Source organism: Podarcis bocagei (genome assembly GCF_964188305.1).
Source record: "Podarcis bocagei genome assembly, chromosome: 1".
NCBI lineage: Eukaryota > Metazoa > Chordata > Lepidosauria > Squamata > Lacertidae > Podarcis > Podarcis bocagei.
Window position 1 is genome coordinate 26792460 of NC_138125.1, and position 16312 is coordinate 26808771.

The 16312-nt window shown below is 41.6% G+C and overlaps 1 protein-coding gene across 7 annotated transcripts in view; it reads right to left on the minus strand.

Moving 5' to 3' along the window:
• Nucleotides 1-16312, minus strand: part of FLRT2 (fibronectin leucine rich transmembrane protein 2) — a 91138-nt gene that overhangs the window by 19885 nt on the left and 54941 nt on the right. The gene's annotated exons all lie outside the window — the stretch shown is intronic.

Consider the following 16312-nt stretch of genomic DNA (forward strand, 5'->3'; position numbering starts at 1 on the left):
TTTAGACTGTATGTCTGAGCCAGGAGCTATCTTGTTTGCAATGATCTATGCAAGCTGCTCTGGGGTGAAAAATATGTATGTATTTATGTAAAATAAATTCATAAGAAATAAACATACAAGAGCATATTTTTGCAGAAGCATCAGCTGTAGCTCTATATAGAGATCAGTTAAATGCCCACTTCGCACACACAAAAAGGAGTAAAGGACCCCTGGACAAGACTTTGGGCCTGGGAGTAAGGTAAAAAAGGTAAAAGGCCCTTGGACAGTTAAGTCCAGTCAAAGGTGACTATGGGGTTCAGTCCTCATCTCACTTCAGGCTGAGGGAGCTGGCATTTGTCCAGAGGCAGCTTTCCGGGTCATGTGGCCAGCATGACTAAACCACTTCTGGCGCAACGGAACACCGTGATGGAATCCAGAGCACACAAGAAAAGCATGCTTTGAAACAGTCACACTCTCTATCCAACCTGAACACAAGTAAAATACTGGTGAAAATTTGGGAAGGGATAAAATCAGTATGGTATTTGCCCCTTTATGATTATTATTAGAAACATCTTTTAGAATTATTTTATTGGATTTCTTAGTCACCCTTCAAAATAAGCTCATGGGATGGATTGGGTTGCAAAGATCTAAAAATACAATATTGAAATCAGTTAAAACATTTTACAATCAGAAGAACAGGCTGTGTTCTAATATATATGGTATGTCTTCTGCACATGTGGAAAATATAGAATGATGATTCTAGACATAGATCTGTGGGATGGGATTTTCACAATGTAGGGGTTGCAACAGAGACAGCCCTCTGCCAAGTCATCATTCCCCACACTTCTGAGGGTGGCAGAACTCCCAAGAGGTCTCATCTGTCAGTCTTCACGCAAACTGGGAAGGAGGTGGTATTCTGGTTATTTTCAGCCTAAGTTATTAAGAGCATTAAAGACCAATGTGAGCACCTTGAATTGAGCCCAGTAATGAACTCGAAATGAGTCCAGTTCTTTGAAATTTGGGGTTATATGAGCTCTCCTGAATGGAATCCTGGCCAGCAAGCCAGCTGCTGGGTTTTGGACCAGTGAAAGTGTAAGAGTCCGTTTCAAGGGCAGCCCCATGTACACCTCTTTGCAATAAACCATTCTGGGAGCTGCCAGAGCATGGAATAAAGCCGCCAAGTCATTTCTGTCCAAAAGGGGCTGCAGATTGTGACACAGCTGGAACTGGAAACAAGCACTGCTAGCCAGGGAGGCCACCTGCGCCCCCACTGACAATCCACGAGTACCTTCAGGCTGGTATCAGTACTCATGGCTACATACCTCTGCACTGTGTCAACAGAAGTCAATGTTGCAGAAGGAAATAATTCTACAAGATCTGACAATAAAAAGGAGAGATTCCGTTTCTGTTTATTCCTTTATCAGTTTTTTCCTATGTGATTAAAAAAAATAGATGTGGTTCTGCCTATGTAGTAATAGGACCAAAGTAAATTGCAAGGGGTGCCTTTTTTAACCTAAATTATCCATTTCACATGTGGCACAATGCATCTTGTTTTGAAAAATGGGGAGGGGGGAGAGAGGGAGCAGCCTTTTGTGTCTTTGCAAGCAAATTGGCCTCTACCTATAAATTATTCTACCCTGTTTGCTTTTATCTAGAGAGAGGCAGGCAGCCTAGCAAAAATGTCTGGAGATAATTCGAAAAAGCTGCTTTCACTGGCCTAAGCGACTCAACTTTGCATCTGCAGAGACATAATCTTGACACTTGTGTATCATGTCGCTTGGCGCTGCATTCCTAATGGGGGTGCAGTGTCAAGACACAGGCTGCTCAGCTGGGGAGCAAAGGCTTTGCGCCCCTCCGCTGAAGGAGTCTAATGGAGCCACCAGCTTGTGTTTTCAGAAGATTTCACAGAAGTCTTCCTTTCACCCCCCAACACTCTAGCTTGGGACACGAGTGAGCTCTGCTGGTGGGGATGTTTTCTTTAATCATAACTTTGGAAGGAAGGAGAGGACTGAGCTTTTTCTCTTTTGAGCTTTGGAAGGCTTCCTTTGGCACTTCTGGAGCTCCTGTCTTGAGATGCTTGGCTTACTAAAAATGACAAGTGTTACATACTGTATGCTGAAATCTTTTCCACCTCAGCCGTATAAAGACCATGACTTTTCCAGTGTTCCTTCACAAGGAGCTAATTTGTGGGTTTTGAGCATCACTTGATTAAATGCTCCTCCTGTGCAGTGTTTATTCTTAAAATTATTCTTGATAGAGTACTCTTGTGAGATTATATTTGCATTCCCATTGACACTACTTGAGGCTACTGAAAAGAGACCACTACTGGGTTCTTAGGTTTTCCTCAGAGAAACTCTTAATCAGCAGCAGGCAAACTTTACTTTTCTTTTCTGTCAAGGGATAATCTGTCAGGAATCACATACATTTTCTTTTTCTGGTGGGCAATAGTGGAGGTGCCATATACAAAATTGTTCTGTGTTAACTAATTCAGCATGAAGGCTACTCTGCTTCAATGTTCAACATGGCTGCCTCAAATATGAATCCCCAACCTTATGCAAATCTATTTAGAAGTAAATCCCACTAGCTTTGATGCAGTTACTCTAAAATTAGCGCACCAAGGATTTATGTTTTTTAAAAGTATAAGAGACCAATACAGTGGACGCTCGGGTTGCGAATGTGATCCATGTAGGATACACATTTGCAACCCGCAGCATTCGCAACCCACGTCTGCGCACGTGTGGGTTGCAATTCAGCGCTTCTGCGCATGCGCAAAGCACAATTTAGTGCTTCTGCACATGCGTGACCGCCGAAGCCCTGAAGTAACCTGTTCCGGTACTTCTGGGTTTTGGCGGTCTGCAACCCAAAAAAACACAACCTGAAGCAACTGTAACCTGAGGTATGACTGTATAGCAACTCTTCTGGAAGTTATTCCCTTCTGAGGGTGGGAGGGTCGGTGGGGGTGGGGGTGGATGAAAGAGAGAGAGAGAGGTGGCAATTTGTGCACAGGCAGTTGGAGATGATGTCTTTTCCCAAAGTGATACAACCATTTTGGTAAACTTTTTCACTGAGTAAAGTACTGCCCTTTTCCAGTTGTTTGACAACACCACAGAAAAAAAACAGGAAGGAATGAACAAGAAGGAATGTGATAGAATGGAAGAAAGCAGAGTTTCAGGAGCCAGTGAGGGCTGAAGAAAAGGCAGCCTTTGGGTCACAGATTGCCCATCTATGCTCTATATATTAGCTTTAGTGATATGACTCAACTGACCCAGGGACTGAAGTAACAATACATGTTTGACACTACAGGGGGAAAAGGGGAAAGAAACTGATTTTAATAAGAATAGAATAAGAATAAGAATAAGAATAAGAATAAGAATAATATCATGATTTGATAATCAGCAGGGATGTTTTGGAACAAAATGAAGACTGTTGAAATACATATGCATGGTATTTTATCCTTCTTAATAACTGAAATATCACCTGCACTCCTAGTAGCTCTTGGTGGGATTGAGAGGAGGGGTCAATCACCTTTCCAGCAGGACTGCAATAATTCTGACTGGAAGCATTGCCCAGAGCAAGCCTAATTTGTGGCATGATTTACTGCTGAATATCTGCAGCTTTTCCCTACAGGCCACATTTTCTTCTTGTGGACACACCTGCTGGATCTCCTGTTGGCTCAACTATCTGTGGGAGGCAGAATCACGAAATGAGGAAAATGAAATGCCTGCGGGCCCAAATGCGCCACCCTCAAGCAGAAAGGCTGCCACTTTCCAATGACTGCTGCATGTGCTTAACACCCACACATATCCAGCTTCAAGGCTGATGTTCCTGGCGCTAATTACTACTGCTCTTCTGCTGTACACTACAAACAGAACTGCATCCGACTTCCCACACAATCGAGGATATTTTTGCATAGTCCTCCTAGTAAGTTCACTCCACTTTAGCGGGCATGACATATAGTTGCTGTGGGAGGGGGAGAAAGTCCAATTCATCTGAGTGGTCACTTAGAGAAAAATCAAAATGACCTTTAAATAAATGATTTGTTTAGTTCTAGCTGCTTATTCCTTTAAAGTGAGATCACCTGTTGCTAACCAGGAAATGCCCACAAACCCACTGTTTCTAACATTTATTGTGGAATAAAAGTATTTAATTGGTGGGGGAAGAAACTTGTTAAAATGGTGGTGGTGAGAAAGCATTCACATCCCTTTTTTAAAAAAAGCATTGCACTGTAACAGAGTTTTGCTAATTTATATATACAGAAAATATTTTTTAACAGATATAAAAGTTTAAATAAAAAAAAATTGAGGTGATAGAACGGTACCCTCCGCAAAGCTTATAGTGAATGTATGCTAAGGCACAGAGATCCTGTCATTAGGCAGGATGAGGCCACTGCCTCAGGTGGCAGAAGCCTCTGAGGAGACAAACCTATGGGTGCCCCGCTTGGCCCCTGCTTCTGCCAGTGGTGTACATGCACTGCTGCCATCAGCGCTGATTTGGGGCAAGATGGCATCCATTTTGGGTGAGATTTTACCCGACATCATGTGAGATCCTGTGGGGCATGCAAACTCTCACACAATTTTGGATCTTGCATGAAATTGGCACCATGGGCAGCACTGCTTCTCTGCTACCATGGAAATTCAGCAAGGTGTGCAGCAGTGGCAGAACAGGCCATGGTGGCAGGTCGGGGTGGCAGCAGCAGCAGCAGCAGGGCAAGGCAGCAGTTCCCGTATTGCCTCAAGTGGTGAAAGGGGACACGCGACCCCTGCTGAGGTGCAATAGGTTTACCTGCCTGACAGATCACTACCCACATCAAAAACCATACCACTTAAAATAAAGATGTGTCAGAGATTAGCATATTCCAGCAGCTTATTTGTAAATTTGTTTTGAAGAACAACTGCGATAGAGATATGGAACTAAGATATATACCTACAGAGTCTAACTCCTCAGGACATGCCAAACACTTTTACCCATATGGTATGCTATGACTGCAACCCCCTTTTTTGCATCTTACCCCCTATTTTACAATATCTGAACTGCATTAGTGATTCATTTTCATTTCCTTACGAGCCATCCTCTTATCATCACAGGACGGTTATTAATTATCTCTTGGCTTTTCCTAACATCACAAAGAGTTAGAGAAATTGCAGCAGGAGAGAATGTTATTAGTCACCACACAAAAAAAACAAAATATTGCTAGGTAAGGGGGAGACAAATATAATATAATCCATTATGATAAAATAATACACACTCTTATTCCTGTTGCTGCCATTTCTCAGTTACAATGGTTTTTCAAATGCTATTTTAAACTAAAAAATAAAATAAAATGTACTTTCTGGTGTTCGGGGTTTTAAGTCTTATATAGTTCAGCACATGTTTTATTGCTCTTAATCATTGAGCCCTGGTGACCATGCTGAGATTTACTACCTCATTCTCTTCTTTACACATATGTGTGGTACATTATGGCCTGAATGCCCTTGTGGCATTAAACAGTTAAAGTACTAGTAGTTTTTCACAGTCTTGAAAGGCTGGCTGTTAAAATTTTGAATTTTATGAAGCCCAGCATTATTATTATTATTGTTGTTGTTTGTTGTTGTTGTTGTTGTTGTTGTTGTTGTTGTTGTTATTATTGTTATTGTTGTTGTTGTTGTTGTTGTTATTATTATTATGATCCACATTAACACTGTGTATTTTAACACCTTGTTCATTCTCTCCCTCTCTCTATCTCTATTGGTCCCTCCAGATGTCTGTTTTTACTGTTGCATTCACGATGATTTGTGCTCATGATGGTATCAGGATGGTTATATGCAATCCCACTTTCACTCCTGTTTGTACCTCAAAAAGTTTTGGGGCAGACAAATTGCTTCACTTCCTGTCTCATTACAACTTCCTGTCCCATAACAACTCCCAACGTCGTCAACAAACTACAGTTCCCAGAATTCTTTGGGGAAACCTTGTTTAAATGTAGGGTGTGAATATGGCCCATGTTAGTGAACTGTTGTAGAATACATTTGCAAAAAAAGAAAAGGGGCCAAACAGTCTGGAGAGCCCACTACCGCTATTGAAATTGTGCATTATGGCTAACCAATACATATGCCGTAACTTTTTTTGACGAAGCGGTATTTTCGGCTTTCTGTTTTATTTATATTTATAAACCACCTTCTCATAAGAAATATAACAAGGCAGTGTTCAACAATAATAACATCAGTAAAAGTAACATGTCAATAAAAAAATGATGCATTTTTTTTAAAAAAAGTCAAATTCCAAAGTCCTGTTTGAACCATAGAGTTTTCAGAAGACATCTAAAGTAAGTGGAGATGACTCAAGCCAAACTTCTATTTGCAAGGAGTTCCTTGGGGCAGCGCCTGCAACACTAATGTTTTGCCAGTGGTAAAGACTGGCTAACCTTCGGGTATGGGGGAATGGCCAACTTTGCCCCATCAGAAGATCTCAATGATCAAGGTGGCACATAAGGAATCAGGTGGCCCTTAAGGGCCCAAGTTGTTCATGGCTTTGTTAACACAAGAGCCATGAACTTAACTCAGTAGCAAATTGGCAATCAGTGCAGCTCTCCCAGTAATGGAGTAGGATGTGAGCAGGCTGGTCATTGCATTCTGGACTAGTTGCAGCTTCTGGACCAGATACAAAGTCAGAGACCTACACAAAGCATGGCTCTATATTGCTTTAAATGCTCCCTTCGTTGATTTTGTGTATTGTTACCTAGGTGAAGTACCTAGAACAGAGATTGCGTTTAAATAATAAATCAAATAAAAAGAAGTCATCACCAAACTGGGTGTGTATGGAGTGCCCAGTGTACAATTTTTCCTCTACCTGGCATTACTGAATCAATGCAGGTTTGTTTTTAGACTTCAGTGAAGCCAAAGTGTCATGTTCACTTTATAGCATATTTGGCAGGACATAGACAGAGCCCAGCCAAGAACTGAATCGGTGATAAGACAGCAAATGCCTAACCTCTCCCGTAAGGATTCTGGTTTATATACACTGGCAAAATTAACTCCCTTATTCATGCATGCTCACCAGCAAAGCCAACTTCTACAGATATAGGCTATTAAATTGCCATTCTGTTTGTGTAGTTCAAGTTCTGCAATTCTCTTGCACTCAAATCCAAGGTCTTTGTACTGAACCAAACTGTCAGGCTCACAAAGAAACAGAAAAAAGAACTTGACAGCCCTCCCCCCTAAATTTTCCTATCTCTTTCCAGGTCTTTGACGTTGTATTAATGTGATTTGCTGCCTGGCCTACCACCAAGACCTGAGTTCTATTGGGAAGGCCAGAGTTATCCATATACAATCTCGCCACGAAGAACGGGGTAACAGGAGTTTTGACATATGTGCTGTGTTTCCTTAACCCCAATAGGCCACCCACTATGAACAAGCACAGTGGTTTCTCCTCAATATGCCTTAGGTGTCCACATACTATAAAGGCATAAAACCTTTCTACTGCTACCATTATATCCCATGGTTGATTTAACCCTCCTCCTTCAAGAATAGAGAAAACAGCAAAAAATTAAATGCCCTACCTAATCTATGCATGCGGCTCAAAAGACAGAAATTTTAGACCTTTTGCGAACTGAAGGACATGAAAGAATCGAGTTTGCTTCATTCCTCCAGCTTCAAAACTTACTGCACACCATTTACCCACAATGCCTCTGTGCTGCCACAATTTAAGTTTGCTTCATGTGGCCCATTACTGCCTCTAGTCACTAGTTCAGCATCTTCACAGGCTCACCTGACACAGGTGGAAGTAGAGCACTTGTTAAGCAGAGAGGGAAATGGTACTGGGACTGAATCTGATATTTCCTACCCCACCCCAAAGAATTAACATGCTCTTTTTCCACGCTTTTGTTTAAACAGTGAACTAAGTAAGAAAAAGGTAGCTTATCAGCACTCTGATAGTGCTGATGTGTTTAGCTGGGTGGGGCCCTCTTCCCTTCAGAGTTATCAGCTATGATACAACTCTGCCAGGTTAAACTGAAACCTAGGAAACAAACTGGTACAACTTTGGATCTTTCAAGTCCAGCAGGGTCAGAGCATAGAGGCTTTTTTCTTTTACCAACCATAGGACATTGCCACTTGAGCCCAGTTGCACTAGTGTAGAAAGCTCATTGATGAGGGCCTAAAGAACTATGGAGCTAAGTCTGCAATAAACCCTTCCACCTCAACTTCTGAAGCCTGTTTCGGTCAATCCAGCACCAGGAGAGTGTGTGGAATCACCCAGCTACTTCCACAGTTTTACACATTTTTTAAACACAAGTGGCTAAAATAAAACAAAGGAATATTTAAAAGACAATGCTCAAACGTCCTGCCTCAAGCCATCCTCAGTTAGTCCTGTCTAGTGCATGATGGGGAGGAGGCAGGTGTCTGCATGCACACATACACTTTCTTTTGGAAGCTGGAAACAAAACAAATCTTATTTCCTTGTTCTGTGCTTCCTCAGAGAGACTATCACATGGTCTGTTCCAAATGCAAGCAAATGCCAGTACATGCCCCATCCCATGGTGACCTTTTGGACACCCGGAGAAGTGCTACAAAACACACACACACACACACACACACACACACACACACACACAAACAAACACACCCTCTTGTATACAAGAGGGTGAGAAAGAAATTCCCAGTCAATGCAATTACCTATGGATATTGCCTGAATCCACTACTGGAGAGATCCCACAGGTTAAATCAATGTTGATTCAACAGTCTGGGGTTGTTATTATACATAACCAAGTAGTTTCTGTTAGAAACAGATGAATGCTGGAAAATAATTTCCCTAATAGTGATAATAGTTATTATAAGTGCAAATGATTGCTGGAAAATCATCATCATCATCATCATCATCATCATCATCATCATCATCATCCCTCCCCACCGCCAGCCCAGAAATTAATCCTGACAATGCACTGCTTAACATTCACTTTCCATTTTTGTTATGTCTCATGTCAATTCCTCTGTCAGCTTGAGCTGTCCCATTTTCCTGATGACATTAATCTTTTGAGAAAGTGAATTTCAAAGTTGCACATTCACATACCGTGAAAAGCAAATATTACACTTGCAAGCAAAATATTCCCATCAAAGATACTTGTGCAACCTTTGTCTGGCAACAGACTGATCACAATGTGCATTACCGAACAAAGCATCTTGCACAAATAAGCTGTGCATAATTCTCTGCCTTCCCAGAGGCCTGTTGAGCGTCCATCCAAGGTTCAACCATCTATTTTTATGGGAATAGATTAATGCTGAATGATCAATACATTTAGGACTTGATAATTTACCTGCTAATCTTACCCAGCCTCAACATAATATCCTAACTGGTACCATTTGAACAACATGGCAACATCTCTCTCTGTTACCATTCCTTCTCTTCCATTCCCATTATAGCCTCATCTTTTCTTTGCCACCCCACCTAGCTGCTACCATATATATACAGCCTATTGATTTATATAATTGCTACCATATGTGCACATAGTGCGCTAGGTTGTTTGTTTGTTTTTTGCCTATTTTATCTAGGCTGAAGCTCAATAAGAGCGTAAGCTTTGAAAAATAATGTCACAAGAAAAGCCAAAGGGCTGAAGATATCCTAAGAATACACCAGTGAAAAACGGGGTGGGGGTGGGCGACAACCAGCAGCTGAGAGCTTCTGTTGCTGAAGGTAAGCATTAAGTAAATATGACTGATCATCAATCCAACTGCCCCACTTGGCCCTCCAGTGAAATATTTACAGTAACACGATCCCACCCACTCCCTGGACAACAGAAGGTAAAATGAAGCTAAACAGCATCCTCCATTAAACTACGCAGCCAGCCTGTCCCAGATATCTTACTGCAAGAGTAATGAAAGCAAACATGATAGAGTATCCTTTGCTGGCTTGTGTTCAATGAGGCATAACCCAAGACTGAAAGGGAATGTGCTTAGCAACACTCTTGCAATACAGGATTTTGTCACCATAATCTAAAGAGAGCTTCAGTAGTATATCCATCTAGACTGATTTTTTTTAAAAAAAATCTAATTCTAATTATTTGTTTAAAGCAGAACCTAAGGAGAAAGCCCTCATATTTGCACACAAACCCTGCCACATCTCAATTTTCAAGTGGCCACGTTTTAGTGTATCAATATCAGATTTGCCTAAGTAAATACAGTATCCATTTGCATGGGCAGGTTTGGGATTTGTGCATGGCAGATTTTGCCTGCAGCGTGCTGTCTAACGAGACAACTGTCACCGGAGAAACTGGCTAATTTTCTGGTTCATTTGAGATCCCATCACTAGCTGGATGGGTAAGGGGATTTCTACCCACAATAAAATGAAACGGCCACCTCATGTCTCCTAGCGAGGACAAACGGAACCCTGCTCTGCTGCCAGGTAGGGCTTCTAACTGATCCTCAGGACATCGTTCTCAAACAGGTAATGTTTAATTACCACTGTAGAACAGAGTTTGAAGACAATGCAGAGACAAGGTAGCTCTTCCATATGCTTTATGGCCACAGATAATACATATAATTTTGTCCAACGTGTGTTCCGTGATTTGCAATTGTGCCAGAATTGTCTGATGCAGTCCTCCAACTACAAAAACTCAATGTATAAAAATGTGTGTATTACGGCATATTTCTCAAAATTGCATAAATATATGCATTATATTAGGTGAGATTGCTTGCAAGAATCTGTATATTCAGCAAAATGGCCTAAAAAATGCTTTTAAAATAAAGAAATAAATCACAACTGATGTGGAAATGTGGCAAACCGAATTTAAGATTGTGAGGAGGGATTGAAACCAACATAAATTGAAGCTGGCTGGTTTGTCTATCCCTACCTGTGTTTTGAAGCAAGCTGGCAGCCAGTCTGGTTGCTCCCTAGAACTGGCCCCAGTCAACAGCATGTCATCCTTACTAGGCCCAGAAAGGGCCCTTTCACCCGGCTTTTTATGCTTCTGAGAGATAAAACAATTCTTGCTGTTCCTTCGCATGCCTCACACAGCCAAACTCAGCAGGAGATAGAGCATAGCTTTATGGAAACTGAACCACCACCACCGTGAGATAAGATGAGCTTTGTGCTATGAGGAATTTTGTCAGGGTGATGACAAAGGAGAAATATTAACCTCACCCTTTTCTCCATGTACCATGATTTCAATCCTGCTACCACCCCACCCTGTTACTTTTTATTTTTTTACATGCATGCAATTGTTCACACACAATTAACTGAACACAGCTAATTGGAGTTATGATACGGATCTCTGCCCCAAACAGACGCTGGTTAGGCCTGTTATAGGCAATGAGATGAGCTCTAATCCTCCTTGAGGAGGCTTCTCTCGCCATCTGCCTGAACACTTGTCTTCAGCTTCCAAAGAGCCTCTTAAAATTGACTTGCCTTCAAATTATTTAGTGCACGCAAACGGGGCGTAGGCAGGAAGGCTACTACTATTTCTGTAACGGAAGTGGTAACTTTTCTCCTTGCTTCTCTTGGAGTCTCTACCAAAAAAAAAAAAAAAAAAAGGAAAGTGTCTGGCAGAGGAAAGAGAGACAGGCTCACGGAGAAATATGCATCTGTAACACAGATTCTAAAGTCATGAGTTCATGTCTCTGTGCCCCCCGGGCTCTAACCACTAAGCAACACTTCTTTTCAGGCTCAGAAATCTACACTTAGAAAAACTTGGCCCTTTATGCTTGTAGCTCAGCTGTATTCCCGCTCTCCTTTCTTCAGCCTCTTGTACCAACCTCACGGCAATTCAATGCAAGTGGAAGGCAGGGAACTGGAGTCCCGGTGGGGAAGGCGCTGTTATGAAAGCCCTGGCCGAAGTTCCTCTGTTTACTGGAAGAGTGCAAATGGGGAGTGTGATTTAGAATGTCACAATTAAATGAATGTATGGTTGTCCCTGGGGAACAGCAATGCTGGGGAACAGCAATGGGAATCAATTCGTGCAATTCAAGAAGGGGAGCCCCACAATCTTTGCTGCTGCCAATTATTAATTATTGTTTATTTGATTCATTTCGCTGATTTGAAAGACAGGTACAGTGGTATCTCAGGTTAAGAACTTTATTCATTCTGGAGGTCTGTTCCTAACCTGAAACTGTTCTTAACCTGAAGCACCACTTTAGCTAATGAGGCCTCCTGCTGCCACCATAGCACGATTTCTGTTCTCATCCTGAAGCAAAGTTCTTAACCCGAGGTACTATTTCTGGGTTAGCAGAGTCTGTAACCTGAAGCGTATGTACGGTAACCTGAAGCATATGTAACCCGAGGTACCACTGTAAAGCAATGCACAGCCTGCATGGCACCAGTCCATTAGCCTGACACAAAGGTTTTGTGATGATGATGATGATAGTAATAGTAATAGTAATAATAAATATATACTTATTATACCCCACCTACCTGACTGTATTGTCCCAGTCACTCTGGGCAGCAAGCAGAAGGTCCCACTTCACTGATTCAATTGGTGAAACTGGCTCTGTTACAGGTGCCACATAATACCCATTCTGCATCTGTAAGAACTTGCACTGTGGAACTCCCTGCCTATTGATCTCAGGCAGGTGTTTTTGCTGTACTCTTTTCAGCACCTGCCAAAAACATTTTTGTTTAGGCAAGCCTACCCAAATGTTTGGAAAGTTGATGCAAGTTTTAATCTGTTTTTAGTTCATTGTTATTGTAACTTTTTGAAAGTCTTAAGCTGTTGTTGGCGATTTTCCGTATTGATAACTTTATTGCTTTGTCCATTTTTGTAAACCACTTTGAGGGTTGTTTCTAAAATCAGGTGATGTATAAATAAAATAAAATAAATAATCACACACTGCCCCAGAATGATGTTACAGACGATGAGGCAAAGCAGATGAAACAAAATGGTGTCTGGGCTGTCGGCATAGTTGCTTCTGTAACCCGCTGCAGTGGCAGCATAAAAACGAAAAGGAAGCGGGGGAGAGAAAGAAACTGTGGGATTGTCACAGCTAACAGGGAGAAGATGGAGAAAATCAGTGAACTAATGCACGTGTTCTTTCCCTGCTCAAAAATAGCATGAAGAATTTCGAGAAACCATCCACACACAGTCCTGTTCTCAGCATATAATGAATCTCATGTGGTGCCTGAGCTTGCAACACTGTAAAGCTAAAAGAAATGTTGGGAGTAGCTGGAGTTGCCATAAACAACTGCAAGATACACACTGAGACATGCATTTTTATTCCAGTAAGAACATGCCTCAAGTAGATGGTGAATTTACAGGTATTGCTAAGCTAGTGCCTGCAGGCAAGAATTTGGGTTCTGTTCATATAATTACCCGATATTCAGCTCAGCCTGCTCCAATATTTAGGTAAGCTTGCTCTGTACATGGCGGGAGGTCTTGCAACAAGAGGAGCCATTTCCTTATAGGGCAGTTTCTGGCACCTCCCTAATTATTACAACTACTATTACAATTGATTTATTAATTGCCTTCTAAACCACCATCTCAAGGTGATCTGCACAAGATAATTAAAAACACAAAAATGACACATACAGTGCCTTTAAAACAAGACTAAAACCACTGCAAGTGGGCACGTGGTAAAGACCCATTTATCCAACTGGGAAAGCCTGTCGTAACAAGAATGTCTTCAACCATTTCCAGAAATTGCAGACAAATCATTAAATTATGAATAATTATAGTTATATTAAACTATTATTAATTCCCGTAAATGTGCCAAGTCCTCTGGCCGTAAAGGCTGAGTAACAAATAAACTCACCCATTCCCCCTTTTCTTCCTTTCCTGTCTTCTTTTCATATTTTCTACAATGTATTAGATCATGGGCTTGCAATCTTATTAAACCTGAGGGCCATATGCGTCCACATCCAGCTGATTTACTTGTCAGCTCTGCAAAGAACAACTGCTGTAGCTCTTCAAATCAGAGCTAAGGTCTCAGAAAAAGAAAGGGAAGCTTTCCTTTAAAAGCCAGTCTTGGGGGAAAGTTTTTGCTGTCCTTGCCTCTTCCTCCCGTCTGTCTGCTGTTTGACCTATTGTTGATTGTAAGCTTCATGGGATATGAACCTCAGTGGCATAGCGTGGGTTGTCAGCACCCGGGGCAAGGCAAGTAATTTGCGCCCCCTAACCTGTGGATTTGCGCCCCCTAACCTGTGGATTTGCACCCCCTAACCCCCAGATGTTGCACCCGGTGCGCCCGGGCCCCCCCTGCACCCCCCACGCTATGCCACTGATGAACCTCTCCTTTTTTGCTTTTGAAAACACTTTAAAGCACCATATTCAGTAATGGCTATGTAGTACTGCTGCTGCTGCTGCTGCTGCTGCTACCGATTAGACTTCCACCACCAACAGATTAGAAGCATTTCTAGTCTTGAGTATATATTCCAAAAGTTCAAGAAAATGCCATTTAACTATCTGAGAGAGCCTAAAATGTGCATCTTGCAAGCTTCTTCAGAAGCCAGTCATGCAAATGTGTCTGGGCAGTAAAGATAAAAGGGGTTTGGATACATCTGAAGGGATTTTATGTAGGGTTTATGTACGGAATTCAATGAATATTTGCCACAGTTCCTTTACGGCACCTTGCAATTTCTACTCTGAGGGCCAAATTCCTTGAAGGAATGCTCTGTGCAATTGACTCAGAGAGTCTGAATTACAAAGGTTGGCATTACCAATTAAAATTTATGGCTGTGCTCCAGAATTTAAGAAGCAGAGCTTAGATGACGTGTGTGTGTGTGTTTTACTATATCCTGGCTTGGGAAACAAGGGTGTTTGTGGGTGGGGGTAACCATATGCTTTTCAAAGTCCCCCCCCTCCCCACAAAAGGATAATTGGTTTCAGATTTTATGCAAAGAGGAGGATTGTTTATCATTTCCAAAGCACTTATAAGTTATAACCTTTCCATTTCTAAGGAATGAGGATGAAATGTAAAGAACAGATTCAGATCTCAGTTGCAGAGGTGTACAGTAACAACAGAATAATTCAGATCAAAATCTGTTCCAAAGTGCCTCCTGAATCAAAGGAACTTTTAAGTAACTTTTAAAGTGTATGCCTTGGGCTCCAAGAGGTATTTGCTGTATAATTACAAATAAAAGCTAAATTGTTTCTATAGGACCTGTTTTTCTCACTATCACAAGATAGAAATCACTGAATGAACAAGAACCACGGTATCCAATGAGATTTCTCCCAGATGTTGTTGGACTCCAACTCCCAACAGCCCTAGCCAGCATGGCCAGTGGTCAGGGATGATGGAAGTTGTAGTCCAACAACCCCTAGAAAGCATCACATTGGCTCCCTCTCCACTAGAACTTCTGATTTGTTTTCTCATTCAAGGGATGAATCAGAGTTTGAAATGAGATGAAAGGCAGTCAGTAAAGCCTGACAAGTTCAGTGAATCACAGCTCACCTTTTTTGAATCCTGGGAATAGCAATCATAAGCATAATAAATGGTTTCTTGATTCCCATGGTTTACACAGTATAGAATTTCATGGATCTAAAATAACCATCAAAGGAGCAGGGCCACAATACTTTGGAGTTCCTCGCTAATGCAAGCAGACTTTGAGAGCTGGCAAAGCATTGTGCCTGAGATCCTGAGCTATAAGCCAGTTAAGTTCCCCATTCAGATCTCACCTTTCCCTCAAAGTTGCTTGGTAGTCATAGGCAGGATGTGTCCCATGCCAACACCTGATCTGAAACGTGGTGATAGTAATCCTGATCTACCTTTACATGATTGTTGTAAGGATTATTGAGATAATGTATGTGAAGCGCTTTGAATAACTGAAAGTGCAACCTAATTCCTTGGTATTATCATCATCATTATCATCTCATCATTACCATCCTAAAATGGCAACCTTGAGTCTGCTAATAAGCTTCTGGTAATTTACCCTTATAATCTCCCCTGTGTGATGGTTAGCATTCAGAGAAGGTACAACAGCCGGGAACTTATTAAATGAGCCACCCAACTAAAGAAGAGCTTCTCGCTCACATCTTCAGTTTGCTTTGCTTGTGCATTGAGAATCTAACACAGGGTGTGTATTCAAGTAATTTTACAGAGAGGGATCTGAAATACTATAGAGCAACACAGTAGGATGTAGTAGTACAGCGCTAACTCCAAGGTTATGAAAAAACAAAAGCATCATATTTCCTCTATCCCCTGCACCAAATAGCCATTGATTTACTCATCAGCCACACATGGGTATGGCATACACAGATTTCCACAGCAGGGGAGGAACACATCAGAAAATATTTATTTTATTCCTTTCAATGCACAACTCTCTTCCTGGCAAAGAAAAGTTCCCTATGCCCGCGGTCTACATTGTTACTCATCTTGTACATTGCTTATATATATTTTCCTTCCTTTTGTAAGTAAGCTGCAGGGTTAGCACCTTCTAG